Below are 18720 nucleotides of genomic sequence, written 5' to 3' on the forward strand. Positions count from 1 at the left end.
CTTCATTGGTTTTGCTGTGAAAGTATTTTTTAATTTAATGTAATCAAAATTATCCATCTTGCATTCCATAATGATCTCTATCTCTTGTTTGGTCATAAATTCTTCCCTTATCTATAGATCTGACATGTAATTTTTCCTCATGCTTCTCTAATTTGTTTATGGTATCACCCTTTATGTCCCAATTATATACCTTTTGACCTTATCTTGGCATATGGTGGGAGATATTGTTCTAAATCTAGATTCTGCCAAATTGCTTTCCCTATTTCTCAGCTGTTTTTCCTCAAATAGTGAGTTCTAAACTAGGGGGATTTTTAGGAAAGAGCATGGGAGTATCCATCTGTAATCCCAGGATCTGACTCTAGATTATGGGACAACCAGGTAGCACAGTGGATATAGTATCTGAAGTCAGAAAAATTGTATCCTAATCTGGTCCAGACACTTACTCACTGTATGATCCTGCACAAGTCACTTCTGTTTCCCTCAGTTTCTCTCTGTCATAAAATAAAGCTAATAACAGCATTTATCTCGAAGGGTTTTTGTGAGGCTCAAATGAAATAATATTTGTAAAGTACTTAGCACAGTGCCTGGCACACAGTAGGTGCTGTATAATGTGAGCTGTGATGATGTTAGGTAAATCATTTAACCCAGGTTTCCTCTTTGTAAAGTGAAGGAGTTGAAGTGCATGGTCCTTAATGTGACTTTAGAGAGGTTTCTTCCAGCTTGCAATTCTATGATCATTGGAAAAGCACCAGGCTTTGGAGCCCAAGGAGCTAAGTTCAAGTTAAAAATAATGCTTCTCATACTTCTTTTTACTACTTGAGTCATTTGATGGTATCATAGTATTATAGGTTCAGAGCTAGAAGAGAGCTTAGAGGTCAGCCCGTCCTTTCCTTTCATTTTATAGGTAAAGAACTTCAGAAGCAGATGGTGAGCTTGCCCAGCGTTTCACAGGGTGTTGGTAGCGAATCAGAATTGAAATTCGGATCCTTTTGACCCCAAACCCACTGCTTTTTTCACTGGGTCATAATGCCTCTCTGATTTCTTCATCCATCAAATGAAAGTATTAAATTAGATTATTTCCAAGATAGATTCCCTTCCAAGTCACATGATCTTATTGCTTACTAATGGCATATCCCCTTCTAGGGAGATCAGGATAATTTGGGTTCAAATCTCACTTCCTTTAGATATTAAATGTGTAACCTGATTAAATGTAAAAACTGAGGTGCTTAGAACCCAGTGGCTTCTAATGGCTTTTCCAGTTTGAAATCTATGGAACTTTGACTGCTGTTTATCCTAAAGTCTTCTTGGAACTTAGCTAAGTTCTTCCAGTGTTAGGATGGTTATAACTTGGTCTGTTCACTCTTTGGGGATTATTCCCTTGAGTCCCTGGAGGACTTTCTTTGTCAGGTTGCCATTTGGAGCAGTCCACACGAGTCTGATGCCTTCTGCTCACTGTGGCTCTCCCCTCTCTTTCCCACCCTCCCCTCTCCCCCATTTTTTGTGGCTCTTTTCAGGTCAAGATTCAGTCATCCTTGGAAGTAAGGATTAAGCTTGCCCAAAGTAGCTGCCAAGAGCAGGCAGAGGAACCTTCTGTGTCTGCAGAGCTCCAGGGAAATTAGATGACCTAGATGGTAAGTGTGCACAGCGTGATGAGACCTGGACAAACCGGTAGAATGAAGGTGGCTTCTCATAGTGCTCCTTTTCTCCGGCTGCTGAGTGCCTTTCTGTTGAGCCAGCCCTGAGCACATTAGTTTGTGGAGGTTTTGTTTTGTTTTTTAAGTACATTTGACAAGTCATAGCTAGTCCTTCTGACCAGCCTCCTGTGGGAGACAGCCTTACATAGCAGAGTCCCGCAGAGTAATGGTTGGGTACGGCCAAGGAAACAGAAGAGAGAGAGGAATTGGAACCGCCATTGTTCCTTCCAGCTTTTTGCCCTTGTCAGTGGCTGGCACGCTGGCGGGCATTGGTATGCAGTGGAGGGATCGCTTGCACCTGTGTTTGAGGGCTGATTCTGCCACTTGCTATTTGTGCCCAACCTGTGGGAGAGCCTTCCGGGCTCCTATTGTCTGATCAGACACACTGTAAGCCTGTATTTGGACCCCAGCATCATCATGTCATTGGTCCTCTTGGAGAACAAAGGACAACAACCAAACGACTCATGCCCCTCTCTCTTAGGAAAAGGTTGGACTAGATGCCCCCTCTGGCTGTGTACCCTACAATTTTACAATCAGTTGGATTTTTATAGTAATTTCTGAGATCCCTTCTGATTCTAATTTTGTTTTGAGGTTCCTTCTAGCCTGGACATTCTGTGATTTTGATTCTGCATCCATTGGCACAGTCAAAGCAGTGCTATGTCTAGTACGTAGTAGGTGCTTGATAAATTTTGGTTGATTGGAGGCAGGAATCAGGGAAGATCTTGGGAAAAAACAGAGAAAGTGTCTTTCTTTGGGAGATAGTTTCCTCCAAGGAGTGGTTGATCAGAAGGGATTCATTGCATGAGACTACCTATCCCCTGACTCCTCTCTCTAGCCTTTGTGCTTCCTAGCAGTCATATTGCATTTAGGATCTTTGCATCAGAACCATAGATGAACTCCAAGGGACTGTGTTGGAGAAGAGCAGAGAACATCCTAAAAGCTGTAGTTCTGGCTTTTCCTTCCCCTCCCTTCCTTCCTCTTTCCCTCTCTCCCTTTCCCCTTTCCTTTCTTCCTTCCCTCTCTCCCTTTTTTAAGACTGCTCTTCCTAGCTGTGTGACCCTGGGCAGGTCACTTAACCCCAATTCCCTCAGGGGGAAAAAAACGAATAAGGACTGTTACTTTGAAAACCTTTTTATTCCTCGCTTATAATGCAGAGGCACGTGCACAATAGGCATCAAATTATCATTTGTTGAAATGATAGCCCTAGTAGAATGAATGTCTTTGTCATGGTATCTCTTGATTTTGGTTAGCCTTTGAATAATATCTGGGGACATGATGCGTTGACCTGGAGGGGACATCTCTGGTGGTGTCATTCCCTAGGGAATTTCCCTCTTTTATTCCACACCTTGAACTGAGATTTAATTGAAAGTAGTTTAAATTTCAAGAAGTGAAACTGAAGACAAGAAATTGAAGACAAGATTGGGAGGCAATAATGTGACATTTGATAGATTTAATAAATTGATAGAAATAAATAAAGTTCCATTTTTAGATTAAAAAAAAAATAACAACACAAAACAGCCCAAGAGACAAGGTGGGGAAGATACAGAATAAGAGCAATTTACATGAAAAATTCTGAGAGATTTTACTTGAATTTAAAAACACATCCCTAATAGTCTGCTGACCTCCAACCACTGCAAACCTTAGACTTCCTTTTCTGTGTTGTCTTCTTTTACTAGAATACAAGCTCCTTGAGGGCCGGGACAATCCTGTTTGTATTTGTACTCCTTGTTGCTGTTGTTTGTCCTTCCTTTTTGTAGAGGACTGAGCCATCTGGGAAGTGCTACCTTGAAAGGCAAGTGTGTTGGATTTAAGTGAGGGAGGGTTGTGCAAAGTTGCCATCCTCACTTTCTCCTCCACTGCCATCTAGATCTAGTGACGATGTCATTAGCCTTTTTAAGGTGGGGTCTTCATTAGGTCTCAATTTGAGAAGTATCTAGAGATGAGGTCCTGAGTAAGAGAAAGACTGAAGAACTGATAAAATTACTCCTGAGGCAAGCAGGGAAGGGGATCAGTTCATCCTCTGTGGAGATCATGGGTAGCCCCACCTTGCTGTGTCTAGCCAGAAATCCTAGTTGTGTCAGACCCTCGAGACTCCCATCTCATGCCATATTCCTTTGAAGGATTCTTCCAAACTCCTTAGTAACCCTAATACTCTCCCCAAATCTGTCATGGTCACCATTCCTGATGTCTTCATGTAATCTCTTCTCCTAAACAAACCTGCCTATTACCAAAGAGAATGACTGTTGGGAATTCTTCACATGACTGAATCCTAATATCTACTTGAACAGCAGCCTCAGTATTTGGTGCTGAACCCCAAACACATTATTTGGTGCTTGAAACCCTCTGGCCTTCTCCTCGACAAAAGCTAAGAAATGTGCACCCTGATATTTTTTTCCTACTCAGTAAGGCTTGTTGACTGACTGCTTGAAACAGAACCTTCCAAAATAGTTTCAGTAATTACTGCTCTATTTACCTGTCCCTGGAGATGGAGGAAGCGATGGAGGAAGCATGTTCAGCATGGGTCTATTATTGATCTTTGTGTGTGAGATCTGGCTCTTGTTCTCCACCTCTGCCATTATGTGTATTGCTCTCCTGCTTCTGATTTCCTCACTCTGCCTTAGTCCATTCAGATCTTCCTGTATTTTTCAGTACAGTCCTTGTTCATGATAGCACAGCAATATTCCATTCTCTTCATGGGCCCTGATGAGCTCAGTGTCTCTCTAACTGATGGACACCTAATTTGTTTGCAGTTTTCAGCTGCTACAAAAAATGCTGCTATAACCCTTTTGGTATCTAAGAGACACCCAAGTTTTGGCTGACTAGAAGGCAGTTTAAATTGATGTGCCAGCCAAAAAATGATGCAATGTGAATCTTCGTTATTATAAAGGTAGCATGATTGCCTAATTGCACTTAATCCTGGCCAGACCCCACCTGGACTTCTGTGCTCAGTTCTGGGGCTGCAGTTTTGGGGTGACGTTGGCAAGTGTGTGCAGAGGAGGCCGGCCAGGATCTGCAGATGTTTTAGAATAATGGCTAGCATTTATATAGCATTTATTCTGTGCCAGGCACTGTGCTAAACACTTTATGATGATTATCTCATTTGCTCTTCACAGTAGCCCTGGGAGGCTGCTATTAGCCCCATTTTATAGATGAGGAAATTAAGTTAAACAAACTAATTGACTTGTCCAGAATCACACGATAAGTATCTGAGGCTGGATTTGAACTCAGGATTTTGATCAAACTGGGAATGTTTAGCCTAAAAAAGACTTGCCACAGATAAGAAAGGATATCTTCTAATATTTGAAGGATGGTTATTAGACCTATTCTTTGTAGTTATAGATAATAGACTAATTCATGTGGTTGGAAACCAGGAAATTTGATTTTGGTTCATTGGCTGAAAAAACTTGCTAACAGAGCTGTCCAGTGGTGAAAAGGTAGGTACTAATTCTGAGACTCTCTGTCCTAGATTTCCTGGGATGACCCAGATTTCAAGGAAAATAAGTTTTATTTTCAATGAGAGTTCGTAAAAGGAAAATCCTTTGTTAGATGATGTGTCCCAATTTTTATCTTGAATAATGTGGTCCCCGTTGATAGTGAGTGACCTTCACCAAGGATAGGGGCAAAGATGAGCTCTGAGCAGGAGGGTTTGTATTAATGACTGCTCAAGACCCATTCCAGCTCTGTGATGCTTTCCAATTCAAATACCAATTGCCATGGGAGGTCCATAGAAATAGAGGCTCACAGGTTCTCCTTTGGAAAGGAAGGACTTTGTAGGTAATTTCGGCTACAGCTTTCTTCAGTAAATGGCTGCTGTTCGTCCTTTGTTCTCTAAGAGGATCATGATATCAGAAAGATGATATCTTCACTTGCAAGTGAATTGGATTTAAGGGAAGGAGGGTTCCAGCCTCACTTTCCCCTCCAGAGCCCTTCAGCTCTGTGGCCCAAAATGGATCAGAATGGCTGGAGATGGCTCTGGATGCAATGGGAGGCCTTGACCTTTTTAAGCTTATGGCCTCTTCCCTACTTAAAAAACCCATATATTGAGCAATCTGGGAAGAAAAGAACCCTTAGGGTTTAGGACCTAATAGAACCAATTGCTATTTTTGTTCTGAGCCATCTAAACCCAAAGGGTGACCCAGTGGGACTTGGGCTGGGATCTATTGTTAGCCAATCAGTGACAGCCAGGTGATCTGGTTTAAGGCCTGCTCAGGTAGCTTTCTTTGAATCCCGATGGTCTTTATCAAAGCCTGTTTTTTAAATGCTATATTTTATGCATATATTGAGCCATCCCTCCCAAGACAGCCCATTGCACTTCTGGACATGGCTTAGGAAGGCTTTTCCTTATATGGAGCTGAAATCTGCCTCTCCATAATTTTCACTCATGAAGTCAGGGTGAAAGGAATGACACATTTTCTTCACCCCAGAGACAAAATGGGAAAATCCCAGAAGGTGGTCAGTGCAGAGCAAGCTCAGGGCAAAATTTTGGAGCGAGAAGGCGGCCAAAGGCATTAAAGCTTATCACCAGGATGATACTGCTGAGAAGAGAATCAAAAAAGACTTCCCCCTTTTTCTTTGTCTCATAGCTGGAAACAGGACATGAATCATGGGAGTTTTACTGGGACAGAAGGGCATAGTCTACAGTCTGGTCTATTCTAGACATTCCTAGGCATCAACCACAGGAAGGAGGTCCAGCCTAATAATGTAGACGGGGTGGGCTGAGCCAACTGGGACTGGGGCAACTACTCGGGAAGAGAAAGATCTCTAAATGAGAGACTCACACTCTAGGGGGTTCTTAGAGGCCAGTTCCAGGTGAGGTGAGTGCCCTTTAAATTCTTCTTCTTTTTTTTTTTTTAAATGAAAGTGGTGGGGATGGAGATTTTGGATACCTGGGCAATGACTCAATGAGGCAGCTGGGGAAAGAAGTTTGGCTCCTCCCTCTGGTGGTAAGTGGGGGTGAAGGCACATAGAACACATTAAGAGCTCTAGTCTCCAGGGCTGGAAAGAGTGTAAAAGGGCTTTCTTCCCACCTTCCTGTGAGGGAGTAGTGGGGTGTTAATGGTATTATGAAGAAACCGAGACTAAGCTCAGCTAGTAAAAGAGCCTTGATTGGCCATGGTTACACAGACGGGATTCAGACATGGTTGGAGAAGGTCAATAGAAAGAACATTATAAGCAAATTCTCACTAGTAAGGGATGGTATGAAATAAATGGATTACCAGTTTTGTAGAGCACCAAAAAATAAGTATCATAAATAACTCGTACGGCAAAATTAGAACTATTAGAAAAGAAATTAGTTTTCCCTCCCAGGATGCTAGCCATGATTCTCCCCTGCCATGGAGAATGCCTGTCCAGCCCCTCACCGTCTCACTGTTGTCTTGTCTCACCCTTGGCTGGCTTCTTTCCTTCACAGGGCTCCTGGGTGCTCATTGTAGCCGTATTTCTTAAATATTTGTAGAATCACTGAATTTGAGAGATGGAAGGGCCCACAGTCATTATTTGGGTTTCTTAATCTTTTTTGGTGTCATATGCTCCTCTGACAATTTGGCAAAATCTAGGAATTCCTTGCGTTCTTAAATGGATAAAATGAGAAGCATTGGGTTATCATAGAAAAAACCTATTATTAAAATTATGGTTAAACAATTTAAAAACAAGTTCATGGAGAGCTCCTCCTAGTCCAAGGTTAAGGATCCCTGTTTTAGTCCAAGCACTTTTGGGAGGGCCAGTTCTTAGAATCTAGTATCCGGCAATCTGTTTCTCACCTTACTAATCATGTTGTCTTGAGCAAGTCATTTAATATGTTTGCCTCAGTTTCCTCCTTGGTAAAATGAAGACAATAATAATAATATCCTCTACCTTCCGGGGTTGTTGTGAGGATGAAATGAGATAATAATTGTGAAGTGTTTTAGCCCAGTACCAGACACGTAGCATTTTTGACTTGTTCCCTCCTCCCTAGGTAAGAGTGAAGGGAGATGTATTTGTGTGAGTATAGGTGTGGAAGTGAGGACATTTAGGCTAGCAAGTTGTTGGAGCTTTTGTGGATCTGGTTATGTAGTGATCCTGGGCATCTCCAAAAGTATGGGGAGATGGCCGGAGTTGCTCACGTGTCTCACCGGTGCTTAATGAGCACTCTTCTCCTGAGCACCACCTGCACACACTTACTGGAGTCTTCGTCCTCCCGTCCTCCTCACACACTTGTGGAATTTCAGAGCTGGAAATACTGTTTCACTATAGCATGTTCCCCAGCTTGAATGAAATGACATTTAATAGGAATGACATTTAATTATTAATTATATTAAATGACATTTAATAAGGGCTTAAAAATGATTCCATAAATGCAAGATGAGGCGGAAGTACGGTTGGATTGCAGTTTGTCTGAAAGTGAACTGCAGGTTTTGAGGTTGGAAGCTTAACATGAATCATCATTAATGGTACCGCCATCTTGGGGTGCATTAGGGGAAGGATTGCTTGCAGGATGGCAGAAAGTTGTAGCGGCTAAAGGGCTTAAGTCCTGCCTGGGGAGCTACAATGTGGGATCAAGGGGCAAGGCAGAGCTCGATTTAGAGATGAGTCAGCCGGCTATATCACCCAGAGGGAATACGGGATTATAGTAAATTATTTTTACTTTTGCGAATGATTTGAATGATATTTTGCTTTATTGATTGATTTCTCTGCTTGTCAGAAGCAAAGTTTCCTTCTGTATTGCCATGAAAGATTTAGCCTGGATTTATCTTTCAATTTATTTAAGCAAATATTAACTGTTTGCTGGATTCAAGGTACGATGGGCACTCACTCCCCTTTCTTCCCTCCTGAATCAGGAGAATCCTAAAAGAGGCAGATTCTGTTTGACAACCCCTGCAATCTGAAAAAAATCAACATAAATTTTTTTGACCCTCCTAGTCTTTCCTCTCCTCTCCTCTCCTCTCCTCTTCTCTCCTCTCCTCTCCTCAGGCAATTGGGGTTAAGTGACTTGCCCAGAGTCACACAGCCAGGAAGTGTTAAGTGTCTGAAGCCAGATTTGACCTCAGGTCCTCCTAACTTCAGGGCTGGTGGTCTATCCACTGCCCCACCTAACTGCTCCCCTCTCTATTCTCTTTATCCTAGAGAAGATAAAATATGCATTTCTGAGTTTCTAAACTTTTTCAGTGTCATCTGCTAGCCTTTGGGTGATGTCTGCAGCTTCTAAAAAACTCCTCCCCACCCCCAATTCCCATTTCATTTCTTATGTGACCAGCAACATATTGAAACTGTACAGGGGAAAGTCGAATGTGGAAGGGACAGTTGTATTCTGCTGGACTGCAAGCAGTAGCCCAACATTTTTTGCAGCGTCTTGTAATAGGCAAAGAGCTGTTTGAGGTCCACGGCATTATAGTGACCTCCGTCCCGAGGAGAGGAAGTAGTGTTAGTCTCTAACCCTGACTACTGCTGGAGTGGATTATGTTCCATTCTGGGTACTTAGGAAGGTCAGACTAACTAGAGAACCTCTGGGGGTGGGAGGTGGGCCAGAACTGGGAAGGGACAGGAAGGAGATCCTCCCATAAAAAGGGAGGGCTAGCCTGGGAAAGGGAAGACTTGGGTGAGAAAGTGTGAGATTTGTCTCCTAATATTTGTCCGGCTTTCATATGGAAGTGGGATTAAATTTGTTCTGTTTGGCTCAGAGTGGAGCTGAAGAGAGGAAGGTGGAAGGACTAGCTAAGAGCTAGAATATTCCAAATGGATGAATAAATTGCCTTAAGAGTAAGTTCTTGTCTTTGAAGGTCTTGTAGTGGAAGGCAGGTGACTACTGGGGGGATCCTGGAGAATGAATTCCTATTCAACATGGATTTGAACAAAAGATTTATGAGTTGATTCCCCATAATTTAGTGCCTTTTGTTGATTATCTACAATTTATCCTACTTGGAGCTTGCTTGTATCTAATTATTGCATTTTGCCTCTTCTATTAGACTTTACATCAGGGACTGTCTTTTGCCTTTCTCTGTATCTCCAGTGCTTAGCAAAAAATGATTAAAAGAAAATATGGCAGAAAAAAAGGTAGTTCAATAAAACAAAACATCACCATCAACTGAATCTTACTGTATATGCAGTGTTCCACAACCATAGCCCCTCACCTCTGCAAAGAAGAGGAAAATTGCATTTTCTTCTGTGATTTTTTTTGGGGGGGAGGGTTGGGGTAGAGGGGCAGTCTCTTAATGGGTCTAGAGAAGGACGGTGGCTTGCCAGCATTGTATTAAGTTAGTAGAAGGAGCAGATATTATGATCCCAAAGAATTCCTGCCCTTTTTTCCCACTATGACATAGTTGCTTCCAAGTGGGATTGATTTTTCAGGAGAAAGGGGGCTAGAAGGAATAAGAGGGGGGCTGCTAAGTTTGAGGGGATGGGGTACAGCAAGCTGAGAGGACAGCTTTGAATGGCATCATGGGACTTCCGAGTCCTTCTTTAATTGACTCCGCAGCCAGACCGTAGGACTGTCTCAGGTCTTTTCCAAACTTTGCATGTTCCTCAGCACCCAGCCCATGGCTGTGCACACTGTAGACTTTTATTAAAAGTTTGAATGAATTTTAGGGGGCGGATGTGCTGAAGGGAGGGTCAACTGCGCTCATCTGCTCTGCGCCCTGATGAGTTCATTTAAGGGGAAAGTGGCTTCTCACAGACACACCCTTCCCACACCCCCACCCTTCCCTGCAGCTGCTGGAACTGGACCTTGTCTTCTGCGTTGGCCGGCCTTCCAGCCCCGCTGCCCCAGCCCAGTGCCTTTCCTCCAGGAGCCCGGGCTCCCTCTGGTGATCATGGGCGCAAGGTGCAGCCCCTTAGCCAGGGTGCTGGGCCTAGGAAGGGCTGTGGCTTGATGTTTGATGCTGATTTCAGCATTTTCTGCTTGTTGGATCCATAAAAGCCATCTTTCCATATTAGGATTCCCCTACTTTGCAAAGGGGGGGGGGGCGGGGGACGGAGCCAGGGAAGTCCATCCCCGGCTTCTAGTACCTAACCTCCCCAATCGCTTCCCTTTTCCTAATTTGCATTTCTTATGTGCTCATCCTGGACATGTCTATAGAGCATGGATGTATTAGGCCATGAGCTTCTTCAAGCAAGTTTGATTCATTCTTTGTCTAGGCTCCCAGAACCTAGCTCAGTGCTTCGCACTTAATAGTGATTTCTAATTGATTGATTGGTTCAGTCCTGAAAGAGATCACATAGTCCAAGCCTCTCATTGAAAGATGAGACCCAGAGGTCTCATCCCACCCTTTGAGAGCAGAGTGTTCTCTGATTATAAATTCAGGGTTCTTTCTATTAGAGGGATTAAGATGAAAACGAATATGTTTTGTCTAAGGGTGGCAATTTGCTTCTCACTGTCTGTAGGCTCAGATCCAAAAATTGTATCTTGTGTCGGGCACTGAGCTAAATTCTGGAGCTTCAGAAGTAAAGCAACATTGTCCCTTTCTTCGGAGGTTAGATCCCAATGAAGCAGCGTGTGCTTATTTAAGTAGGCAAAAATATGTTCAAAATAAATGCAGGGTAGTTTGAGGAGGGAGAGAAGGTGCTCGGGGATGGGTGGATCAGGAAAAGCTTCTTGTAGAAGGAGATGCTTGAGTTGAGTCTTGAGAGACCAGGGATTCAAAAAAAATTGGGGTGAGAAAAGTATATTTTGTCATTGAGAAGCAGCTTGTGCTTAGGCCTGGAAATAGAGAATTTCTTTTGGGACAGGTTTTAGAACATGGAATGTTAAGAGATAGAAAGACCCTTAGAACCCAGGATGTCAGAGCCGGGAGGGGCCTTAGAACCCAGGATGTTGGAGCTGGGAGGGCCCTGAGAACAGAGGATATGAGAGTTGGGAGGAGTCTCCGAAGAATGATTATCAAAGAAGAACAGAATCTTAGAACAGATCTCGGAGATAATTTTGTTCTACCCTTTAATTTCCTACACTAGGAGACTGATGCCCAGAGTGAGGATTTGTTAGCTATGTGTAAATTTATAAGTCAAGTTTGAGAAGTACTGGTACTTGACCAAGAACTAAGACTCTTTCCTAGAAGGAAAAAGATCTGTCCCCTCCTCTTTTGGCTGGCCAGCCCCAAAGATCACAGGGGAGCAGCTCGGGCTTTGGGGTGGCAGCCGACACCTCCCAGACTTTGGCCATTTTGGCTCGGGAAGCCCGTGCTGCCTTCTGCTTGGCCATAGAAATGGATGGTTGGGCCATGTGAGCGTCAGGCTCCCGGCTCCTCCCCTCTGCCCAGCAGCCAAGGTCCAAGAGGAGCCCTAGCATCTGTTCCTGCTGGGCGGGAGGAATTGCCTTCCTCTGCCCACAAACTTCCTGCCGGAAGCCTGGGGTGCTTGGGATCCAGCAGAGCCTTGGAACACACACTCTCTATGACAGCTGCCTCCGCCTCTGCCTCCCTAGAGTTGCAGCCAATGTCTAAAAGGAACCACTCCCAGAACATGCTTGGTGGAGTGAGGCAAGAAGGGGTGCCACATAGGGCTTGGGGGTTCCTGGGTAAGAGCCGAGGCGAGGAGTTTTAGCTTAGCTGCCTCCTTGGCTGCCATTGTGGTGCTTCCTTAACTTCTCCATCTGTAAAATGGGAACTACAGTGTCCATCCTCTTTCCCTCATAGGGCTATTGTGAAAGTCAAATGACATAAGAGATAGATACATTGGAAAATAAAAAACTTAGTTTTCATCAATTGACTTCAAGGTACCGTCACACAAACATACCATTAATGAGCCTGTCTCCGGACGCCTTTGCAGTTTGATGTAAGACCTGCCAGAATGTTTGTTCTCCTGCTGTAGCCTTTGTGAACCCAGGGTAGCTTGGGCACCATGAGGAGTTAATGATGGCAAAAAAGGGCAGCATTTATGGAGCACTTTCCGATGTCTTTTCTCCCCAGAGCCTTTTGGGAAGTGCTCTGTCTGGTTTCCACCCATCTTTCCAGTTTTCTTCCATAGAATGCCTTTCACATAAGTTTTATGCCAAACCCTACTACCAAGTGGTTCAAAATCGGCATCCCAGCTCTTGCCGTCATGCTTTTGCCCAGATGTGCCTTTTCTCTGAAATGTGCTTCCTCCTCTTATCTTCCTTCAGAGAAAGGAGCTTCCTTCCCCCTGGCTTCCTTCAAGCTGAAGTGAATCATCTTATTGCCTTTCCCCTGAGTACTCGAATTTATCCTTCATCTTATTTGTATGTCAGTTTGCACATGACCCCTTTAAACTAATCTCCTTGAACAGGGACTGAGGGTTTTGCTTTGTTTGGGTTTTTGTCCTTTTCTCTCACACCCAGAAAACACTTACTAAATGCTATTTGACTTGATCTTATTGCAGCTACATTTTAGAACTGATAAGCATGGGAGAAAATGGAAAGTTAGGGCTTGAAGGAACTATAGAACGTGCAATGGCAAAGAGGGAAGAAACTGGAGAACTTGGACTTTTAGAACCTAAGTTGTCAGAGCTGGAAGTGACCTTGGAAATCCATTCTCTTTCCAACTGCTTATCTTGACAGATGAGGACACTGAGGTCCAGAGAAAATAAGTGATTTGGCCAGAGTCACACAGCAAGCAGTGGTGGGAGTGGAAACGGGAATCCACGTCTCCCAAATCCAAGGCCATTCCTATTGCTGCTATATTGCCAGACCAGGTGAGTTTGATGAATCCTTTTGGTTTCCAAGGGAAGAGTTAGGATTCTTTGGCCCTCATCGAGTTCTTATTCTAGAAGGACTGGCTCTATCCACAAATACAAACTCAGATGTCAGAATTTTTACACTTTTTGTGCCTTTCTAGAATGTAGCTTGGTCTTATTATACATACTAGCCAATAATAACGGCTTGTATCTAACAATATCTCCTAGGTAAGTAACAGTAACAGAAAACTCCTGGGAATCGCTACCTTTGGCTGGGGAGGGCATTGACTCCTGGAGAGGGACACAGCTACAGTGCAGGGGATATCACACCTGGGCTTGTGTGTGTTCCATGGTGCTTGGGGGTATGTATTCCTATGACACCTATTGAAATGAATGATTTTCTGTATGATATCAGGTGGAAGAATTTATTTTTTTGGTTTTGTTTTTAATTTAAAAAGTTATTTTTCCCAATTATATGTAGAAACAACATTTTTTTTTTGGGGGGGTTATGCATGTACATTTTTTTCCCCTTACATATTTCCTTATGTTGGGAGAGAAAAATCAGAAAAGGGAAATACTATAAGAGAAAAAGAAGAAAAAAGTGAATATAGAAGGTGTTGAATTTACATTCAGTTTCCCTAATTTTTTCTGTATTTGAATGACATTTTCCATCCATTTAATGGAATTGCCTTGGATCACTGAACCTTTAAGAAGCTAGTTCGTCATAGTTGATCATCACACAATCTTGCTGTTGCTATGTAGAATGATTTTGGCTCTGCTTATTTCACTCAGCATTTGTTCATGTGAATTTTTCCAGGCCATTCTAAAATTAGCCTGTTCATTATTTTTTATAGAACAATAATATTCCATTACTTTATTATACCATAACTTATTCAGCCCCAGTTGATGGGCATCTGCTCATTTTCCAATTCTTTGCCATCACAAAAAGAGCTTCCACAAACGTTTTTGTACATATGGGTCCTTTCTCTTCCTTTATAATTTCTTTGGCTTACAGACCCAGTAATGGCACTGCTGGATCAGAGGGACTGGCAATTTTATAGCCCTTTGAATATAGTTCCAAATTGTGCTCCAGAATGGTTGGATCATTTCACAACTCCATCAGGTGGAAGAATTTAAGCAGGTTTCAGTCTGGGGCAGACTTCCCAGTGCTAGATGAACATGTGATTGGGAACTATTTAATGAAATAAATTTTTTAAAAATAACTTTTTACTGACAGAACCCATGCCAGGGTAATTTTTTACAACATTATTCCTTGCACTCACTTCTGTTCCGATTTTTCCCCTCCCTCCTTCCACCCCCTCCCCTAGATGGTAAACAGTCCTATACATGTTAAATAGGTTACAGTAGATCTTAGATACAATATATGTGTGCAGAACCGAACAGTTCTCTTGTTGCTCAGGGAGAATTGGATTTAGAAGGTATAAATAACCCGGGAAGAAGAACAAAAATGCAAGCAGTCCACATTCATTTCCTAGTGTTCTTTCTTTGGGTGTAGCTGCTTCTGTCCATCCTTGATCAATTGAAACTGAGCTAGATCTTCTCTTTGTCGAAGAAATCCACTTCCATCACAATACATCCTCATACAGTATCGTTGTGGAGGAATATAATGATCTCCTTCTGCTCATTTCACTCAGCATCAGTTCATGTAAGTCTCGCCAATCCTCTCTGTATTCATCCTGCTGGTCGTTTCTTACAGAACAATAATATTCCATAACATTCATATACCACAATTTATTCAACCATTCTCCAATTGAAGGCATCCATTCATTTTCAGCTTCACCACTACAAACAGGGCTGCCACAAACATTTTGGCACATACAGGTCCCTTTCCCTTCTTTAGTATCTCTTTGGGGTATAAGCCCAGTAGTAACACTGTTGGATCAAAGGATATGCACAGTTTGATAACTTTTTGAACATAGTTCCAAATCACTCTCCAGAATGGCTGGATGTGTTCACAATTCCATCAATAATGTATCAGTGTCCCAGTTTTCCCACATCCCCTCCAACATTCCGCGTTATCTTTCCCTGTCATTCTGGCCAATCTGACAGGTGTGTAGTGGTATCTCAGAGTTGTCTTAATTTGCATTTCTCTGATCAATAGTGATTTGGAGCACTCTTTCATATGAGTGGAAATAGTTTCAATTTTATTATCTGAAAATTGTTCATATCCTTTGACCATTTATCAATTGGAGAATGGCTTGATTTCTTATAAATTAGAGTCAATTCTCTATATATTTTGGAAATGAGGCCTTTATCAGAACCTTTGACTGTAAAAATGTTTCCCCAGCTAATCTTGCCTGCATTAGTTTTGTTTGTACAAAAACTTTTCAATTTGATATAATCAAAATTTTCTGTTTTGTAGTCAATAGTGATCTCTAGTTCTTCTTTGGTCATAAATTCCTTCCTCTTCCACAGGTCTGAGAGGTAAACTATCCTATGCTCTTCCAATTTATTTATAATCTCATTCTTTCTGCCTAGATCATGAACCCATTTTGACCTTATCTTGGTGTACGAGAATACAGATAATGTTAAAATGTATTTTTTACATCAATATACAGAGAATTTCAGGACTAGAAGGGACTTCAAAGCCCAATTAGTTCAAATGGCACCTGAAAAAAAGTCTTTCCTACTACCTTCCTAGTAGATAATCATCTAGTCTTTGCTTCTAAATCTCTACCAAGGTGGCCCTTTCAACTTTTGTATAACTCAGATTGTTAGAAAACCTTTCCTGACCTCGGGTCTAAATCAGCCATTTGTACCTTTTACCCTCTACTCCTTGTTTGTCTCTAGGGCCCTCTTTCTTTTGATAGCTCTTCAAATGCTTGAAGACAGCTATTACAGGTTCCCCTGAGTTTTCTCTAACCTAAATAACCCTATTTCCTCCAACTTTTTGTCATGTAACATGAATTCCAGAATCTTCACTGTCCTGGTCGGTTTTTTTGGATCTCTCAAGTTTATCTTTTTTTTTTTTTTTAAGAAATGGGCAAAAATGCATTTATAAGCATTTGTTGCATGCAAACTACTGTGATAAGCACTAAAGATAAAAACAGAAAAGCAGAGAATCATTGCTTTCAAGGAAATCTTGTAATATGAGAGGTAACACATATAGAGTTTTTACTCCTTTAATTCTTCTAATTTCTTCCTTTGGCCATGATACTTAGAACTAAACATGAGATTCCAAGTATGATTTGACTTGGGTGGAGTGGAAGTATTGATCCTTTTAATATAGACCAAATTGCATCACCCATTTTAGATTCCATAGGAAATAATTAATATTGACGGCTATTAGGCTTGTGCTCCACCAAAACCCCCAGATCCTTTTCTGGTAGATTATTGTCCAACTGTGGTTCCCCTAACTTTCATTTGATTAGAATGACAGCTCCTTGGGGATAAGGGTTTTTTTATTTTCTTTGTTATCTCCAGCACATATCATAGAGCCTGGAACATAGTAGGTGCTTAATAAATCCTAATTTAATCAATTGATCCTGTGTTACGAAGTTTTTCTTTTAATCCAACTATAAAATTATATTTGTTCCTACTAAGTTTCATTTTAATTCAGTTCAGCTCGGTGTTCAGGATTTTGGGTTTGTTATTTAGCCTTCCATCCTTGTGTTACCTGTGAGGACGGAATGATGGGCCACTCTCAGGCTCTGACTTCTGACCATTGCTGTGTAACCTTACCTCCAAAAGGTAACTCAGGGATGCTTCTGTGATTTAGGAGGGTGCTGCCACCAGGTGGTGGTGACCAGTTCTTCACCCAAACGGAAAATTGAGCAAGTTCTCACTTTGTTTAAAGATAACAGGCAGCCACTGATCCAAATTCCCTGCATGTCCTGGGCTTAAGTCCAACAGTGGAGATGCTGAACTGAGGCGATGTGTTGGGAGATCATTTCCTATTCTGGTGGAATCACAAGCCCCGTACTTTGCCCTAATCCTTGTGCTCAGAGAACATGCTTCAGGTTCCAGGTTCAATTAGATATTTATCTCCTGCCCTGGATCATTTTAAACTTGTCCTGTTTGCTTTTGCATGGACATTTGGATCACCAGCAGAAGGGGTGGCAAACAGTTTGCTCCCATTGTGCTCCCTCCGGACCCCCCCCCCCCCCCCCCACCTCCCCTCAGCAGTTCCTGATCTCTCTGACTTATTTGATCCAAACTCACATTTTTTTTTGCCCTCTGCAGCTGCTCTGATTTTTTTCCCTCTTACCTGCAGCCCCCTATGCGAGTTCCATTCAATCAGTCAGCCAGCATTTATTAAGCAATCACTAAGTGCTAGGCTTTGTGCTAAACTTCTTTTCTCCCATTTTCTGGAGAAAAACAAGGCCGTTGGCCAACTTCGCTCTATGCCGTGAGAAGAGCTGATGTTCTTTTCCACAAATGCTGATGTTGGAAGCATTTTCTTTTCTAATTTCTCTGTTTCTGTCTCACCTCCTCCACTCTGCTCATCTCCTCAGCTCAGCTCACCTCAGCTTTCAAGCTGTTCACTGGTCTTTCCTTTCATTAGCAAGTTCTTAGAAAATCATTTCTCTCTTATGTTGGTATATGTGCTCATCATCTGCTTGTTCCTCAGTGCCACCAGTGTACTATGAGGGAATTCTTGAAGGCGACCAGTCTTATTTGCCAGGTGTGATGTTGTTGTTGTTGTGGTGGTGGTGGTGTTCTGTTTTCCTTGACCTTTCTACAGCATTTTGCATTTCCCTCAGTTTCTTTGACACTGTTACCTCCTGCCTCCCCTGCATCTTTATATTCTCCATTTATTCTACTTAGTTGGTTCGTCCTCATCTCCCCTCTCCCTAAATATGGGAGCCTCCCAACTAATTGCCTCAGTCCCTCTTCTCTTCTATATTCCCTTCCTCAGTGACTTTTTTCCATTCCCATGGATATAATTATTGGCTCTATGCATTCAGACAGCTCCTGAATCCATGTTATCTGGCCCTGCTTTCTTGTATGTCTCTAGCTGTTAGCTGGACAGCTCCACTCGGCTTCTCCATCTCAGCAGGTCTAAAACTAAGCTCATCATCCACTCCCTAAAACTGACCTTCCTCTCTGTTTCCCTGTTTTCTTGATGGCACCTTTGTCCTTGCAGCCACTCAGGCTTGAAACCTGACTCATCTTCGATTCTATTTGTGTGCTGATGGCTTTCCTATTTGTACCTGTCTTCTAAACATATCTTGTACTGGCACTCATGCTGCCATTTTCCACTGTGCTCTCTGGAATGGCTGCTGCACAGTTAATAAACTTTCTTTTATCTTAACCTTTTCCTTTCCCATTCCATTTTCTTGTCTTTAAATTAAAACTTTTTGATTTTCAAAACATATGCATAAATACTTTTTCAACATTAACTCTTGCAAAACCTTGTGTTCCAATTTCCCTCCCCTACATGGCAAATAATCCAATATATGTTAAA

The 18720-nt window shown here is 42.3% G+C and overlaps 1 protein-coding gene across 2 annotated transcripts in view; it reads left to right on the forward strand.

Annotated features, from left to right (window-relative positions):
* LUZP1 (leucine zipper protein 1) overlaps positions 1–18720 on the forward strand; it is a 71333-nt gene that overhangs the window by 44639 nt on the left and 7974 nt on the right. For both annotated transcript variants that reach the window (XM_031962636.1, XM_031962635.1), the window contains exons 2-3: positions 1515–1631; positions 13177–13310. The gene's annotated coding sequence lies outside the window, so the exon portion shown is untranslated. The remainder of the gene's footprint in view (positions 1–1514; positions 1632–13176; positions 13311–18720) is intronic.

The sequence above is a fragment of the Sarcophilus harrisii genome, chromosome 3 (genome assembly GCF_902635505.1).
Source record: "Sarcophilus harrisii chromosome 3, mSarHar1.11, whole genome shotgun sequence".
Lineage (NCBI taxonomy): Eukaryota > Metazoa > Chordata > Mammalia > Dasyuromorphia > Dasyuridae > Sarcophilus > Sarcophilus harrisii.